Below are 19375 nucleotides of genomic sequence, written 5' to 3' on the forward strand. Positions count from 1 at the left end.
CGGAGTTGCGCTACTTGTTCAGGAGAGTATCACAGCTATACAGCGAGAGGACACCTCAGAGGGCAGTGAGGCTATATGGGTAGAGATCAGGAATAAGAAGGGTGCAGTCACAATGTTGGGGGTATACTACAGGCCTCCCAACAGCCAGCGGGAGATAGAGGAGCAGATAGGTAGACAGATTTTGGAAAAGAGTAAAAACAACAGGGTTGTGGTGATGGGAGACTTCAACTTCCCCAATATTGACTGGGACTCACTTAGTGCCAGGGGCTTAGACGGGGCAGAGTTTGTAAGGAGCATCCAGGAGGGCTTCTTAAAACAATATGTAAACAGTCCAACTAGGGAAGGGGCGGTACTGGACCTGGTATTGGGGAATGAGCCCGGCCAGGTGGTAGATGTTTCAGTAGGGGAGCATTTCGGTAACAGTGACCACAATTCAGTAAGTTTTAAAGTACTGGTGGACAAGGATAAGAGTGGTCCGAGGATGAATGTGCTAAATTGGGGGAAGGCTAATTATAACAATATTAGGCGGGACCTGAAGAACATAGATTGGGGGCGGATGTTTGAGGGCAAATCAACATCTGACATGTGGGAGGCTTTCAAGTGTCAGTTGAAAGGAATACAGGACAGGCATGTTCCTGTGAGGAAGAAAGATAAATACGGCAATTTTCGGGAACCTTGGATGACGAATGATATTGTAGGCCTCGTCAAAAAGAAAAAGGAGGCATTTGTCAGGGCTAAAAGGCTGGGAACAGACGAAGCCTGTGTGGCATATAAGGAAAGTAGGAAGGAACTTAAGCAAGGAGTCAGGAGGGCTAGAAGGGGTCATGAAAAGTCATTGGCAAATAGGGTTAAGGAAAATCCCAAGGCTTTTTACACTTACATAAAAAGCAAGAGGGTAGCCAGGGAAAGGGTTGGCCCACTGAAGGATAGGCAAGGGAATCTATGTGTGGAGCCAGAGGAAATGGGCGAGGTACTAAATGAATACTTTGCATCAGTATTCACCAAAGAGAAGGAATTGGTAGATGTTGAGTCTGGAGAAGGGGGTGTAGATAGCCTGGGTCACATTGTGATCCAAAAAGACGAGGTGTTGGGTGTCTTAAAAAATATTAAGGTAGATAAGTCCCCAGGGCCGGATGGGATCTACCCCAGAATACTGAAGGAGGCTGGAGAGGAAATTGCTGAGGCCTTGACAGAAATCTTTGGATCCTCGCTGTCTTCAGGGGATGTCCCGGAGGACTGGAGAATAGCCAATGTTGTTCCTCTGTTTAAGAAGGGTGGCAGGGATAATCCCGGGAACTACAGGCCGGTGAGCCTTACTTCAGTGGTAGGGAAATTACTGGAGAGAATTCTTCGAGACAGGATCTACTCCCATTTGGAAGCAAATGGACGTATTAGTGAGAGGCAGCACGGTTTTGTGAAGGGGAGGTCGTGTCTCACTAACTTGATCGAGTTTTTCGAGGAGGTCACTAAGATGATTGATGCAGGTAGGGCAGTAGATGTTGTCTATATGGACTTCAGTAAGGCCTTTGACAAGGTCCCTCATGGTAGACTAGTACAAAAGGTGAAGTCACACGGGATCAGGGGTGAACTGGCAAGGTGGATACAGAACTGGCTAGGCCATAGAAGGCAGAGGGTAGCAATGGAGGGATGCTTTTCTAATTGGAGGGCTGTGACCAGTGGTGTTCCACAGGGATCAGTGCTGGGACCTTTGCTCTTTGTAGTGTATATAAATGATTTGGAGGAAAATGTAACTGGTCTGATTAGTAAGTTTGCAGACGACACAAAGGTTGGTGGAATTGCGGATAGCGATGAGGACTGTCTGAGGATACAGCAGGATTTAGATTGTCTGGAGACTTGGGCGGAGAGATGGCAGATGGAGTTTAACCTGGACAAATGTGAGGTAATGCATTTTGGAAGGGCTAATGCAGGTAGGGAATATACAGTGAATGGTAGAACCCTCAGGAGTATTGAAAGTCAAAGAGATCTAGGAGTACAGGTCCACAGATCACTGAAAGGGGCTACACAGGTGGAGAAGGTAGTCAAGAAGGCATACGGCATGCTTGCCTTCATTGGCCGGGGCATTGAGTATAAGAATTGGCAAGTCATGTTGCAGCTGTATAGAACCTTAGTTAGGCCACACTTGGAGTATAGTGTTCAATTCTGGTCGCCACACTACCAGAAGGATGTGGAGGCTTTAGAGAGGGTGCAGAAGAGATTTACCAGAATGTTGCCTGGTATGGAGGGCATAAGCTATGAGGAGCGATTGAATAAACTCGGTTTGTTCTCACTGGAACGAAGGAGGTTGAGGGGCGACCTGATAGAGGTATACAAAATTATGAGGGGCATAGACAGAGTGGATAGTCAGAGGCTTTTCCCCAGGGTAGAGGGGTCAATTACTCGGGGGCATAGGTTTAAGGTGAGAGGGGCAAAGTTTAGAGTAGATGTACGAGGCAAGTTTTTTACGCAGAGGGTAGTGGGTGCCTGGAACTCACTACCGGAGGAGGTAGTGGAGGCAGGGACGATAGGGACATTTAAGGGGCATCTTGACAAATATATGAATAGGATGGGAATAGAAGGATACGGACCCAGGAAGTGTAGAAGATTGTAGTTTAGTCGGGCAGTATGGTCGGCACGGGCTTGGAGGGCCGAAGGGCCTGTTCCTGTGCTGTACATTTCTTTGTTCTTTGTTCTTTGACTGCCTGGAGTCCCCATATCATGTGGGCATCATTACCACGCATGACAAGGCCTCCTCAAATTCAGCAACACGCCTACCCATCCTCAACGTAGAGTTTGCGGACGAATGGCGTGCTGTCATACAAGTCACCAATGCAGCATCCGGTTCAAGCTGGACCCTGGTGCTTCAACCAATCTCATATCTCAAGCAGATCTTGCGCGCATCCAAAGGCAGCCAAAAATTCTTCTGTTGGCCTGCCAGCTGCTTGATTATAATGGCAATGCCACTACTGCATTAAGGTCTTGTCACCTGCATGTCTCCAACAAGGCCATCAAAGCCACACTGCGATACGAAATTGTCAAGCCTGACAAGGCTTCCCTGCTGGGTGCCCATGCATGCAAGCTACTCAATCTCGTCCTGCGCGTACATGCCATGTCCTCTGCCAATGTGAATCTTCAGGCTGACATTGACAAAATCCTGTCGCAATACCCAGATGTGTTCAGTGGGATGGGCATGCTGCCGTACTGCTACAAAATCTTACTCAGGCCTGATGCCACGTCTGTGATCCATGCACCACGCCGGGTGTCGGCTCCTCTGACGGACCGTTTAAAGGCGCAGCTGCAGGAGATCCTAGACCAGGGTATAATCTCTAAAGTGATGGAACCGACTGACTGGGTCAGCTCGATGGTCTGTGTGAAGAAGACCTCTGGAGAACTGCGCATATGTATAGATCCCAAGGATCTTAACCGAAACATAATGCGGGAACACTACCCGATCCCTAAGCGAGAGGAGCTAACCAGTGAGATGGCACATGCCAAATTCTTCACAAAGCTAGATGCAACGCGTGGCTTCTGGCAGATACAACTGGACGAGTCCAGCAGGAAGCTCTGCATGTTTAATACACCTTTCGGAAGGTACTGTTACAACCGCATGCCGTTTGGTGTTGTTTCAGCCTCTGAAATCTTTCACAGGATCATGGAACAGATGCTAGAGGGCATTGAGTGTGTGCGGGTTTATGTTGATGATGTCATTATATGGTCCACGACCCCAGAGGAACACATATCTCGTCTCCAACAAGTCTTTAGACGCATACATGCCAACGGCCTCAAGTTGAACAAGGCCAAATGCTCCTTTGGCATGTCATCAATCAAGTTTTTGGGTGATCAAATATCCCAGCAGGGCGTGCAACCGGACTTGGACAAAGTCAAGACCAGCAACACCATGAAGACCCGGAAGACAAAAAGGCGGTACTCCGCTTCCTGGGTATGGTCAACTTCTTGGGAAAGTTCATTCCCAACCTCGCATCACACACCACGGTTCTCAGGCATCTGGTGAAGAAGTCCACTGCCTTTCAGTGGCTATCCACACATCAAGCAGAGTGGCTCGAGTTAAAGGCAAAGCTCACCACTGCTCCGGTACTAGCGTTTTTTGACCCAGAGCGGGAGACAAAAATCTCCACGGATGCCAGCCAGGACGGCATTGGCGCGGTGCTCCTCCAGAAGGATGACTCCTCGTCCTGGGCTCCAGTGGCCTATGCGTCCAGGGCCATGACTCCCACTGAGCAGAGTGGGAGAATAGGGAAAGAGTGCCTGGGCCTACTCACCGGTATAGTAAAGTTCCATGATTACGTCTACGGTCTACCAACCTTCACAGTAGAGACTGGCCACAGACCCCTCATCCATATCATTCACAAGGACTTGAATGACATGACGCCCAGGCTTCAGCGCATTCTCCTTCGACTCCGCAAGTATGATTTTGAATTGGTTTACACACCGGGCAAGGAGCTAATCATTGTGGATGCTCTGTCTCGTGCCATCACCTCGCCCTGTGAACAGGTCGACTTCATCCGCAAAATTGAGGCACAGGTGCAACTGTGTGCCAGAAACCTCCCGGCCTCAGACGAATGAGTCGTCAACATTCGAGAAGAGACTGCCAAGGACCCTCTTCTGCAGCGGGTCATACATCACCTTGCAAATGGTTGGCAGAAAGGGCAATGCCCCCAGTTCTTTAATGTCAAGGATGACCTAACAGTTGTCGAGGGGATCCTCCTCAAGCTGGATCGTATCGTTATTCCTCGCAGCCTCCAGAGCTTAGTGCTCAAACAGATCCACGAGGGACACTTCGGTATCGAGAAATGCAGGCGCAGGGCCCGGCAGGCTGTCTATTGGCCTGGCATCAACGAGGCCATATCCAACATGGTCCTCAATTGTGCGACTTGCCAGCATTTCCAGCCTGCTCAGCCCAAAGAAACACTCCAGCAACATGAGATCGCGACCTCTCCATGGTCTAAGGTGGGAATCAACCTTTTCACACCAATGGGCGTGACTACGTGCTTATAGATGACTACTTCTCGAGTTACCCCGAAGTGGTGAGACTGTCCGACCTCACATCAAGGACTGTCATCAAGGCCTGCAAGGAGACATTTGCCAGGCATGGTATTCCACTCACGGTCATGAGCGACAATGCTTCTACAGCCAAGAGTGGTCCAATTTCACGAAGCTACACCAGTTCATGCACATTACCTCGAGCCCACATTACCCCAATCTAATGGGAAGGTCAAAAAAGGGGTCCATATCGTGAAGCAACTGCTCTGCAAGGCTGTGGACTCAGCTTCTGACTTTAACTTTGCGCTCCTGGCGTACAGGGCAACCCCTCTGTCCACCGGTATGTCTCCAGCACAACTCCTTATGAATCGTGACCTGCGGACGACTGTTCCGGCCATTCATTTACCAGACCTGGATCACCTGTGCTGACGTACGATGCTCATGCTACTGATTTGCCTGTGCTCTCTCCGGAAGATGCTGTTCACATCAAGTTGCCTGGTGGAGGCTGGTCAGCTCCAGCTGTTGTTGTTCGCCAGGCTGCTCCCAGGTCGCTTGTGGTTCGCATGGCTGATGGATCCATTGTCAGGCGCAACAGAAGGGCACTACGCAAACTTCCCTGCCCACCACCGGATCTCACGTTCCCAGATGTCGTTATGCCTTTTCCGGACATCTCGTTCCACGAGGCCACCAATCTGGCTGCAATCCCACCTGTCAAGGCGCCGTCGTCCCCACCTCCACCTCTCAGGCGGTCGGCAAGGATCCGACGCCAGCCCCAGAGACTGGACTTATAAATATTTCCTTTGTACATATTGTTCTGTATCTGCACGCTAGACACCTTACATGTACATATGCATTCACTCGCCATGTGCTGTAAATAGTTATATCTGTAAATATGTTGTATATGCTCTAAGCAACCGACAAATGTTTTTTAAAAAAGGGTGGATGTCATAATATGCACCCATGCACATCATGAGGTAAATGCAGGCAGTGACAGACACCCAGGTGAGCCAATCAACATACAGGACAGAACACAACCAATCACCGGACAGAACACCAGAGTGGGGCTTCCAACTATAAAACACATGAGGCATCAGCACTCTGCCTCTTTCCACTGGTGACAACTGTAGTGACAGTCAGGGTGTATATATCAGTCAGCACCTTCTACACGTGAATCAGAGCTAGCCTGGTCCAGTAAGTTAGAGTTAGTACACTTAGAGTAGTAGAGTGTCAACCCACAGCCAGCTGTGTGCATTGTTACAGAAGTTCAATAAATCGTATTGAACCAACGCCTACGTTTGGAGTATGCTTTACCGTTCATCTGCATCCTGTTGCAGTCCGTGTTACCCCAGGGTGAATAACACGACATAGCCCATGGCACCTGGTTGTGGGGGGGGTTATGCCCAATGCTGAAACTTTGTCTAACTCCACCCCCTGCAAGCATAATGGATGGGATTCTCCGCCGGTGTGATTCTCCGTTATGCCGACGCCCGGGTGTTTCCTGACGGCATGGGGCTGCCCCACAATGGGAAACCCCATTGACCGGCCAGCGTAACGGAGCATCCCGCCGGCCGGTCGGGGCAGAAATGTGGCGCGGTTGGGCGGAGAATCCTGCCCAATGTTTGGGCATCTTCCAGCGTTGTTGGCCACAGTGGCGGGGGCCGCTGCCCCACATGAAGCCCTGTGGGAGCTGGAGCAGGGGTGTGACAGGAGGCAGCGGAGGCTGCAGCAGAGGAGCGTGCCACAGTGGGTCAGGTGGCAGCCGCTCAGGCTGGAGGGCCACCGCCCGACAGGCGCTGGAGGAGGACCACGACAAGGGGAAGCCACGGGACGAGGATACCGAGGAGGAGGAGGAGAGGGGGTAGAAGGAGACAGTGCCACGGCCACGGAGGCGCCCGATGAGGCCTCGTGTGTACCGGCGCCACATGTCTTTCCAGGACCTCATGGACAGGGCATGCAGGAGGAGACGCCGGATGAGGCGGGAAACCGTCGCCTACATCTGCCAACTGATGGCACACCTGGCACCACGTGGGACTGGGGGGACAACCTCTCCCGGTGGCTGTCAAGGTCATTCCAGTCGACGAATGGGGACCTGTCCGGCATCCCCCAGGCATCGGTGCACTGGTGCATCTGTGCAGTGACTGACGCCTTGTATGACATCGCGGACCAGTACATCCAGATCCCCGTGGACTGCGCCCACCAGGATGCCCAGACATCGCCATGCGGCCACCATCGGATATCAGGGTGATGTTCATGAACAGGATGGGGTCCTACTCCATTAACGTACAGGTGGTCTGTGACCAGCTGATGAAGATCCTGCACGTCTGTGCCCGGTACCCAGGCAGTGTACATCACGCGTTCATATTGGCACAATCGTTCATCCCCGGATGTTCGAGGGACACCCCCCCCCCTTCCAGCTGCGGGGTGGTTGCTAGGTGACAGGGGTTACCCATTGCTGCCGAGGCTGATGACACCGATATGGAGGCCACAGACTGATGTGGAGCACCGCTACAATGATGCCCATTGTACAACCAGGGGTGTGGTCGAGAGGTGCTTTTGGCTGCTGAAGATGCGCTTCAGATGCCTGGATCACTCTGGAGGGGCCCTCCAGTACCCGTCGGAGAGGGTCGGCCGCATCGTTGTGGTATGTAGCATCCTCCACAATATAGCCCAGCAGAGGGGCGATGTGCTGGAGGAGGAGGGGGCGGGGGGTAGGGGGAGGATCAGGACACGGGGCTGGACAGGGACGGGAGGCTGCCCATCGCCCCGGCTGGGCCAGCGAGCACGGGAGGAGTTGATAGCCGCATGTTTCACCGACTAGGGTGGGGGGGGGGATTCCTGGGCATGGGCACGGACTGCAGAGTACGGCAGCACCTCACCACCCACCGCCCTCACCTCTCCCACCACCAACCATCCCCACCATTGCATCACCCGCAGGCACACCATCCCTCCATTACACATCCACCTGTGGCACAACGAGCTAGGATCTGGGCTCACACAGTTGCCAGTGGAAGCGGGTCTGGTCCATGGCATGGTGGATGATGACAGTTCGCTCTGCGATGAGCTGCTCAACATCGTTAGACAATGTCTGACTCATGACCACAGTAACACCCTCCACCTGGGTCGTCCCTGTATGCGGCCTGGACACTGCATCGCATGGCCCTGTCGTCTGGCTGGGGGCTGGGTGGCGTGGGTGACCCGGGGGGGGGGGTCCAGGCTGCACGTCACACTCACCGGAACTCAACGTTCCATCACTCCTCACCAAACGTGACACTCAGTTCATGCCCCACCCCCGCACGCATCGGACAGAGCACAGAGGCAGCGTTCATAAGGTGTAACAGCGTGTTTAATAACAGACGTTCTGTACATGTGCCCTAGCACCTAAAACTAATCTGTGCCCTGCACCCATGCCAACTTACTCTGTGTCTACCTTTCTGGCCTTACGGGCCCTATGACTACGTCTCGGTGTTTCCCCAGACGGTACAGCAGAACTGGAGGTGGACTCCTGTGATTCCTGCCCTGTGACTAGGGTCCCCTTTGGCAGCCGTTTACTGGGGCGGCCCGGCCTGGATGGTGCCAGGCTGCGCCTCGGGCGACCGGGATGGCGTGCCGCCACCTGGTTTTGCCCGATGCCGACCAGATGCACCAGGGACGGTCGGGGGGGGGGAAGTCCAAGGTGCTGCGGTGTTCCGGGACCTCCCCTGCAGGGGGACCCGGAATGAGCCGCAGCACCTCCTCCTCCCTCGGGGTGCCTGATGGCCCCCGGGCCATGGGATGGGTGTGCGAGCGGATCCAACACCCAAGGCACTCCCGTCACCTAGCGCTGCCAGTCCTGGAGGCCCGCTCTGGTGTCGACCACATTCTGCAAGTTTGCAGCCATGGAGCTCAGGGAATTGGCCATCCCTGCCTGGGTCTGGGCGACACCGGCCAGCACCTGGGCAATGGCACCGAAGCTCTCAAAGATGCCCTGCTGAGACTGGGCCATGGCCTGCTGAGACTGGGCTACGGTACTGAGCGCCTCTGCGATTTGCAGCTGGCCCTTGCTCATGGCTGCCTGTGAGGGGGCAGCCTTGTCCTGGGCCATGGAGTCTGCGTGCACAGAAAGCCCCAGGCCTTGCATACTCCGACCCATGTCTGACACCGTCGCCCCCATTGCCTCCACCGCAGACGCCAGCAATGCGGTGTTGGCCTGGGAGGCACTCATGACCAGCACCATTCCCTGCTCCTGCACGCGGATGCACTCCTCCACCTGCATCTGCTGGTGCTGGAAACCGGCCATCATCCCCATCTCACATCCCTGGGTCTCTGGTTGCATCGGGTCACTGGGTGGGTGTGGAAATCACAGCAAGTGGTCACATGGGCACCGACTAGTACTCCTCTTTTAAAACGTGAAGCTGCGGAAGGGTTGCTGTGGGGACCCGAGGTGGTGAGTAGCCATCTTCGTTCCTGGGTATTGAGCCCAGGGGTACGGAGGTTGCTGCTCCGGTGCTCGGAAGGGGGTGGGGGAGCTCCCAGGGAAGCCAACTTCGGTCGGGGTAAGCCACCATTGGCGGGGGGGGGGGAGTGCTCCCATGGGCTTGGCAGGGCTTGCGGGGAGGGCGGGTGTCCATGGGCTTGACTGGGCTGGAGTGGGAGGGGGGGGTCTCAGCACCCACGGGTCCGCCATGCCAATTGCTGGATCATGCAGCGCGGGCTCAATTCCGGTACCTGCCTCCACGAACAGGAGCTGGAATGTGGCGACTAGGGGCTTTTCACAGTAACCTCATTGAAGCCTACTTGTGACAATAAGCAATTATTGTTATTATTATGTAGCATGTGGGGGTTATTGCCTAGCATCCCAATCAGACCATGTTGCCTGGACACTGCACCTGAAACTGCAGGAGACAACACAACGGCCAATGGCCAACATCTGAGCACCCAGGGGCTGTGCCCCAGCACCGGGGACATTACCGTGACCAGAGAGAGGGTGTGTGCACCGGGGATGGGCCCAGCGCCCGGTCCAGGTAAGGTTACATGCGGGTGCCTGGGGTACAGGCTTTGGGGTGGTGAGCAGGAGCCCCCACTGTGGCCAGGGGTGCATTGGCAGGGCGTGCCGTGTTGGGGGGCAGGGGTGAGGGAGAAGGGTGGCATCTAGGACCTCCGTGCGTGGGAAGATTGGGCCGGGATTGGTGCTCGGCATACAGTGTGGAAGAAAATACCAGAGGCTTCATGTTGGCCGAGTTCAACGATTTTTGTTATTTAAACTGTCCCAATCCCCATATAGTACCGCACCCCTCCCAGAAATCCCTAAACTCAGCCTCCCTGTAGCGCACCTTAGCTAAACTAATCACTTAACTGAGTTCTACAACTGACTATTCAATTAACTACTGTCCCCAATAGCTTAGTAGTTCATCTTCTCTGTTGTTACTGAATGAGGGTTTATATGTGAAACAAACAGAAATGTGCAAACACACTTATTACATTGCTGGCAGTAACTTCACTAGAGAACCTATATGGATCAAATTAACAACATAATTACTGACTGGGGGGGAAATTGCCGCAAATGGAATCACTGTATTGGCATCTCTTCACTGAAATCACTCACTGAGTTTGTGTCTATTTTGTGTTATTGATCATTTCAGGGCTTTCTTTTTGTACTTGGGTGTTTTTAATTCTTTTATTGAAAGTCACATGTTGAATAAACACCATTGACCCAAAACAAAACCTGTACTGTAAATCATCGCACCCTTAACAAAATGTTCACCCTCCAAAAATAAGCTACCGCCATCCCATCCCCCCAAGTCCTCCTCCAATTGTGTTTACACTCCTTACTATCAGTAAATCTGTAGCGATCAGTCTCTTCATAAGATTTTAAGATGGTGCAAATGGGACAATATCACCATTCAGAAACTGGGTCAAAATTAACAAATTGAATAACAACAAAGATTTGGAACAAAAGGTTCCAAACAAATCTAATTTCTTTTCAGTGAAAAGAAGGAGAACAGTGTTATTTTCAACAGGCTAGGGTTATCCCTGTAAAGCATTTCATGATTCCCATCAGTATTGGAGCATCCACAATGAACAAAGTACCGTCTGTAAAGAGGAATGTGAGTAACACAATAGTCGCAGGCAGTTAAAGGCTTCATGAGTGTGAAAATGGGGACAAATCTCTTTCAGACCGATTTGCCTTCGTTTAGTTGCAGACATTCCGTGGCAGAAATTGCCTTGTTTCACATCTCTCACATGGATCACGGAGGCTTTTGTGAGGTTGGCATAAGGCTGAAAACAAAGATAAATCAGGAGTTTTGTTCCTTCTGCTAAGAAAGGGAACAATCAGCGTGTTTAAAAATCCTGGCAGCGTTGATTTTTTTAAAGTCGCTTCTGGAAATATTGGTGTAAGAGGGTAAGGGTGGGAAGGCTGAAAGTATCTATCGTTGCCAGTTATTTCATGTCATTAGCAACAATGGTTTTGCTCTGCATTTCAGCACAGGTCTTATGGGCCAGTCGTCAACCTGTAGCAAGACATCCAGACGGGCAAACATATTGAGCGGGATTCTCTGTTTCTGAGATTAAGTGTTGACACCAATGCAGAATCTGAGAACTATCACAACAGAAAAACTGGAGCTGCACCTGCACCGATTCCGCTACTGCTAAGGGGCTAGCATCGGCGTCACATGGAACACAATTGATTCCAATGAGAAACGGTGCTGGATTCGCCAGTTTCGCGATTATCACCCAAAGGATGTGTGGTGGTATGTATTAGGGGTATTAAGGTACCCTGGGATGCCGAGAGGCTATTGGTAGATAGACACTGGATCCCGATTGGAGCAGCCGCCTGCTGGCTCCACCCAGCAAGGCGGAGTATAAGAGTCCGGGTTCTCCCAGCAGCCGCATTCTGTAACTGTGCTGCTGGGGAACAAGTCTGCGTAATAAAGCTATCGTTCGACTCCTTCTCATCGCGCCTCGTGAGTGAATGATTGTGCTACAATTTATTACGCAAACTTTTAAGGACATGGAGCTCCGAATCATGCCGGAGTTTCTGCGAATCAGCCCCCACACGGCAAACGCAGTGGCCACTTTTCTTTTAAACATTGGTTAGCGTGTTTTCAGGGATACCTCCGAACGGCCCCCGGCATATCTACAGAGGAACAGAAAATCCAGGATCTGCATTCCAGGGTGAGCCCTGATATCTACACGCTTATAGAGGATGCGGAAGATTTCCCGACGGCGATCGCGATGCTGATAGGAATCTACGTTCGGCCCGTCAACCAGGTCTACGCATGCCACCAGCTCGCGACAAGATGGAAGATCCACGGGGAATCGCTGGACGAATTCTACAATGCGCTGTTGATACTGGGGAGAAACTGCAACTGCCCATCAGTTGCGGCTAATGAACACACAGAGTTGCTGGTCCGAGATGCATTCGTGGCAGGTATGCTTTCATCCCAAATTCGCCAGCGATTGCTGGAAAGAGACACACTAGGCCTCAAAGAGGCACAGGCCCGCGAGGCCTCGTTTGATGTTGCATCACAGAACGCCCGCGCCTATGCCCCCGACCATGCGGCAGCCCCTTGGGCACCGTGGACCCCCACCGCGATCGAACTCCCGGGACCCCCGCCCCCCCGCAGGCCTGCACTGCCAGAGCGGTGGATCACCCGGGGGGGGGGGGCCCCGCTGCTACTCTTGTGGGCAGGGGAAACACCCCCGGATGCGCTGCCCGGCCCGCTCGGCCCTCTGTAAAGGGTGCGGGGAAAAGGGCATTTTGTTGCTGTGTGCCAGGCCCGGGGGTAGCCGCAATTTCCGGGGGAGAACCCCAAACTCAACCCCCCCAGCGATCCATGTGCGTCCAACGGGCGCCGCCATCTTGGGTCCCGGACTCCATGCGGGAGGGATGGGCGCCGCCATTTTGTGCCCCCCCCGGCAACGTGCGATCCATGGGCGGCGCCATCTTGCCCACCCCCGACCGTGTGCGACCCGTGGACAACGCCATCTTGGTTGACGTCGAAGGACCCCGGGATGGACAGCCACACGGGGCCTGAAGAAAACGCCCCGATGCAGCAACTACAACTGGCTTCTGTGACCCTGGACCAGTCGCGGCCCCGAACGCTCCAAACAGCATCAACAACTATATTTGTAAACGGGTACGAGACCCCCTGCCTGATTGACTCTGGGAGCACGGAGAGTTTTATAAAACCTGATATGGTAAGATGCTGTTCCCTTCCGATCCACCCAAGTAATCAAAAAAAAATTCTGGCGGCGAGGTCGGGTAGAGGTAAAAGGGTCCTGCATCACGAACCTCACGATGCAGGGGAGGGAGTTCAAAAACTACCGGCTGTACGTCCTTCCCCATCTCTGCGCTGCCACACTCCTGGGATTGGATTTTCAGTGTAATCTCCAGAGCTTAACGTTTAAATTCAGCGGCCCTATACCCCCACTCACTATCTGCAGCCTCGCGACCCTCAAGGTCGATCCGCCTTCCCTGTTCACGAACCTCACCCCGGATTGCAAACCAATCGCCACTAGTTGCAGACGGTAGAGCGCCCAGGACCGATCTTTTATCCGGTCAGAAGTCCAGCGGCTGCTGAGAGAAGGCAGAATTCAGGCCAGCAATAGTCCCTGGAGAGCCCAGGTGGTGGTTTAAAGACTGGGGAGAAGCAGAGGATGGTCGTAGACTATAGTCAAACCATCAATAGGTACACGCAGCTGAATGCGTACCCTCTCCCCCGCATATCCGACATGGTCAATCGGATTGCACAGTACAAGGTCTTTTCCACGGTGGACCTTAAGTCCGCCTACCACCAGCTCCCGAGCAACCGGAAATACACTGCTTTCGAAGCAGATGGGCGGCTCTATCATTTTTTAAGGGTTCCATTCGGCGTCATTAACGGGGTCTCGGTCTTCCAACGGGAGATGGACCGAATGGTTGATCGGTACGGTTTGTGGGCCACGTTCCCGTATCTCGACAACGTCACCATCTGCGGCCACGACCAGCAGAACCACGACGCCAACCTCCGCAAATTCCTCCAGACCGCAAACGCCCTGAATCTCACATACAACAGGGAGAAATGCTTGTTTAGCACCGACCGTCTAGCCATCCTTGGCTACGTAGTGCGAAATGGAGTGATAGGCCCCTACACCGAATGAATGCGCCCCCTCATGGAGTTCTCCCTCCCCACTGTTCCAAGGCCCTGAAACGCTGCCTGGGCTTCTTCTCTTATTACGCCCAGTGGGTCCCCAACTACGCGGACAAGGCCCGTCCGCTAATCCAGTCCACGGTTTTCCCCCTGTCGACAGAGGCCCGCCAGGCCTTCAGCCGCACCAAAGCAGATATCGCAAAGGCCATGATGCACGCAATCGACGAGTCCCTCCCCTTCCAAGTCTAGAGCGACGCGTCTGACGTAGCTCTGGCGGCCACCTTCAACCAAGCGGGCAGACCCGTGGCATTTTTTTCACGCACCCTCCACGCTTCAGAAATCCGCCACTCCTCAGTGGAAAAGGAGGCCCAGGCCATAGTGGAAGCTGTGTGGCATTGGAGGCATTACCTGGCCGGTAGGAGATTCACTCTCCTCACTGACCAACGGTTGGTTGCCTTCATGTTCGATAATGCACAGCGGGGCAAGATCAAGAACGACAAGAGCTTGCGGAGGATCGAACTCTCCACCTATAACTATGAGATCTTGTATCGTCCCGGAAAGCTGAACGAGCCTTCCGATGCCCTATCCAGCGGCACGTGTGTCAACGCACAAGTGGACCGTCTCCGAACCCTCCACGTGGACCTCTTCCACCCGGGGGTCACTCGGTTCTATCACTTCGTGAAGACCCGCAACCTGCCCTACTCCATCGAGGAGGTCAGAACAGCCACCAGGAACTGCCAGATCTGCGCAGAGTGCAAGCCAAATTTTTACCGGCCGGATAAAGCGCACCCGATAAAGGCTTCCCGTCCTTTTGAGCGCCTCAGCCTGGACTTCAAAGACCCCCTCCCCTCCACCGATCGCAACACATACTTCCTCAACATGATTGACGAATACTCCCGGTTCCCATTCGCCGTCCCCTGTCCCGACATGACCGCGGCCACGGTCATTAGAGCCCTTGGCACCATCTTTACACTGTTCGGTTTCCCCGCCTACATACATAGCGATAGGGTGTCCTCTTTCATGAGCGACGAACTGCGTCAATTCCTGCTCAGCAAGGGCATCACCTCGAGCAGGACGACTAGTTACAACCCCCGGGGGAACGGTCAGGTAGAGAGGGAGAACGGAACGGTCTGGAAGACCGTCCTGCTGGCCCTACGGTCCAGAAGTCTCCTAGTTTCCCGCTGGCAGGAAGTCCTCCCGGGAGCCCTCCATCCGGCCGCTGCTGTGTAGAACAACGAATCAAACACCTCACGAATGCCTCCTTGTCTTCCCTAGGAAGTTCTCCTCTGGAACGTCACTTCCAACCTGGCTGGCAGCCCCGGGACCAATCCTGCTCCGAAAGCATGTGCGGACGCACAACCCGGACCCGTTGGTCAAGAGGGTTCATCTCCTACACGCGAACTCTCAATAAACCTACGTGGCGTACCCCGACGGCTGACAGGACACGGTCTCCCTGCGGGACCTGGCACCCGCCGGAGCCCCGCACACCCCCCCCAACACCAGTGACCCCCCTCTGGAGCCATGCACACACCCCCAACACCGATCACCCCCTCCCTCCCGCCGGTGCACCCCACAGCCGCCCCCTTCCAGGGTGTATCGGTCCTTCCCCCGGCCCCGAATAGGGATATTGGAGCGGGACAAGGCATTGCAACGCTCCCAGAGATGAGGAGGCCGGAACTTGCGCCTGCATCACCACCAGGGCTAAGACGATCGGCGAGGACGACCAGGCCACCCATCCGACTCATCGAATCTTTATAATGAAGCCCGAAATGCCTCTGTAAATAATTGTTTTGGCTTAGTTTGGTTGCCCAGTAAAAGCGGCATTGTAAGTAGTTAATATCGGAGCATAGCCACCGTGTTAGCGGCATCCTAGGTACCGACTCTGGAAACCCCTACCACCATACGGCCCACTACCCCGCCGAGTTCTTTTTTAACAAGGGGTGAATGTGGTGGTATGTATTATGGGTATTAAGGTACCCTGGGATGCCGAGAGGCTATTGGTAGATAGACACTGGATCCCAATTGGATCAGCCACCTGCTAGCTCCACCCAGCAAGGCGGAGTATAAGAGCCCGGGTTCACCCAGCAGCCGCATTCTGTAACTGTGCTGCTGGGGAACAAGTCTGCGTAATAAAGCCATCGTTCGACTCCTTCTCATCTTGTCTCGTGAGTGATTGATTGTGCTACAGGATGTCAAGCTGCAGCCGCATAAAAACAATTCTCCCCCACACACACCATCCCAGCCCACAAGATGGCAGTGAGGAAAGCAGCCCCAAGGTTCATAGACATCGAGCTGGAGACCCTCTTGGGAGCGGTGATGGTGCGGCGGATGACCCTATACCTCGGCCCGGGAAGGATGCTGCCAGCCGTCGCAGGTCACTGTGCCTGGGCGCAGGTGACAGACGCCGTGAGCGCCTTGGACAAAACCACCCGAACGAGCCAGTAGTTCCTGGAAAAACTGCATGACCTCCTCAGGTAGGCCAGGGTGAGTAGGCAGCAGTGTGTGCCCCTGCCACTAACCCAGTCTCACACAGCCGTAACTCAACCCCCCCCCCCTGGAGGGCGACCAAACCCCCACCCAGCTCTACATGTGGGTGCCTATACCGGCCGCCACGGTATCCTGGCCATCACCTACCCAATCCCTGGGCTGCATGCGTTGGATTATCTAAAACTGTAGCTTTATGTATTCCCACCCCACCCCCTCACCCTACACCACCACCCCCCATTCGCATGCCCACCCCAACCACACCCGGCCTGCAGTCTAATCAAGCGTCTTGTCATGTGTCTTGCAAGACTTGCTGGAGATGGAGCGGGTCCACCTGGCGTCCCCCACCCCAGCCAGTGCACAGATGGAGTACCCCCGTGAGCCGAGCAGTGACGACGAGGGCAGTTCGTACACCAGCCCCCCGCCCGAGACTGAGAGCACCCCGGAGCTCGGGTTGGTGGATGACAGTGATTTCCCGTCTCAACTGTCTCCAACACCCTCCACCATCCCAGAGACCCTCACCTCGGTTGGGCACTTTAGTGAAGAGGCTCCTGGGACACTATCTAGTGTGCACCACACAGCTGCTCTGGTACATCAAGTGGAGGGAGAAACCCTGAGGGGGCAGACAGTCGGAGGGCAGGCCGACCCCAGAAACCAGCTGCTGTCCATACGGGTTTCGGGCTTCTGCGGTTATGAACAGGGGATGAAACAGCGGGGATGAAACAGTTCCTTGATGGACTGGAAATGCCAGTTGTGGGGGAGGACAGACGGGGGGAGCTGGAAGCATCAATAGATCTGGGAAAAATCATGGCGAGTATCACCTCCATGCAGGCGGGGAAGGCGCCGGGACCTGGTGGGTTCACGGCGAAGTTCGACAAAAAATGTGCACCGGCCTTGGTCCCACATCTAAGGGACATGTTTGCAGACTTGCTGACAAGGGGCAATTTGCCTCCTACGCTAGTGCAGGCCACAATCTCACTGACACCCAAAAAAGACAAAGACCCATGGAATGTGGATCATATAGACCCATTTCGCTGCTGAATGTGGATGCGAAAATACTCGCAAAGGTCCTGGCCAAAACGCTGGAGAACGGCATACCAGAGGTGGTCGCTGAACACCAGACGGGCTTAGAAAAGGATAGACAACTCACTGTGAACATCAGGAGCCTGATGAATGTAATAATGACACCCTCCCCGGGGAAAGAACACCAGAACACCAGAAGTGATCGTCTTCAACAGAAAAGGCCTTCAACAGAGTCGAATGGAAGTACCTCCTTGAGGTACTGGAATGGTTTAGCATAGGAGCAGGATTCACCGCCTGGGGGAGACTCCTGTACAATGCTCCCAAGGTGAGTGTTCGAACTAACACCACCACCAGTTTCACTCTATGCGAATGACCTGCTCCTGTATGCCTCAAAGCCACAGGAAGGACAGAAATAAATCATGCAGATCCTAAAAGAGTTTTGAACTTTCTCAGGTTACAAACTCAACCTGGGCAAAAGTGAGGTATTCCCAGTGAACCCAAACGGGGAGGAATGCATCCAAATAGCCGAAGGCTGGACACAGATCCACAAGTGGAACCTGACCAGCCTGGTGGGGGAAGTCAAAAAGGACCTACAGAGGTGGGACGCGCTCCCTGGCCAGGAGAGTGCAGACAATCAAAATGAACGTGCTGCCGAGGTTCCTCTTCCTGTTTAGGTCCATACCGATCTTCATCCTCAAGGCCTTCTTCCAGAACCTAGATAGCTTAATTATGGCGTGTGTGTGTTGGGGGTGGGGGTGGGGGGGGGGGGGGGGGGGTACGGATGGAGGAGGCCTCGTGGAAGGGAATGATCCTCTCGGCCCTGGCCACGGCAGCACTCCCATCCCCCTCGGCGAAATACACATCGAGCCCTGTGCTAATGGGCACACTGAAAACGTGGGGCCAGCTAAGACAACATTTTGGGCAGACCGGGATGTTCCCCATGGCCCCCATCTGCGGTAACCACAGATTCCCGTCAGCCATGCTTGACGCAATATTTAAAAAATGGAGACAGAATGGGGGAATGTAAACAGTTATGGACTGCTACGTAGGGCACAGACCAGCGATGCTGAACGAACTGATGGAGGAATGGGAATCGCCGACAGGACAGGAAATGAGACGCTTACAAATAAAACATATCCTCCGTGCATTTACACAGTGAAGTGTCCTGACAGAGATACACAGTGAGGTGTCCTGACAGAGAAACACAGTGAAGAATCCTGACAGAGATACACAGTGAAGTGTCCTGACAGTGTTACACAGTGAAGAGTCCTGCCAGTGATACACAGTGAAGCGTCCTGACAGTGATACACAGTGAAGAGTCCTGACAGTGATACAGAGTGTAATGTCCTGACAGTGTTACACAGTGAAGAGTCCTGACAGTGATACACAGTGAAGTGTCCTGACAGTGTTACACAGTGAAAAGTCCTGGCAGTGAAACACAGTGAAGAGTCCTGACAGGGATACAGAGTGAAATGTCCTGACAGTGTTACACAGTGAAGAGTCCTGACAGTGATACACAGTGAATTGTCCTGACAGTGATACACAGTGAAGAGTCCTGACAGAGACACATAGTGAGGTGTCCTGACAGAGACACACAGTGAGGTGTCCTGACAGTGATACACAGTGAAATGTCCTGACAGTTATACACAGTGAAGTGTTCTGACAGTGATACACAATGAAATGTCCTGACAGTGATACACAGTGAAATGTCCTGACAGTGATACACAGTGAAGTGTCCTGACAGTGATACACAGTGAAAA

This window comes from Scyliorhinus torazame, chromosome 1 (genome assembly GCF_047496885.1).
Source record: "Scyliorhinus torazame isolate Kashiwa2021f chromosome 1, sScyTor2.1, whole genome shotgun sequence".
NCBI classification, from domain to species: Eukaryota; Metazoa; Chordata; class Chondrichthyes; order Carcharhiniformes; family Scyliorhinidae; genus Scyliorhinus; species Scyliorhinus torazame.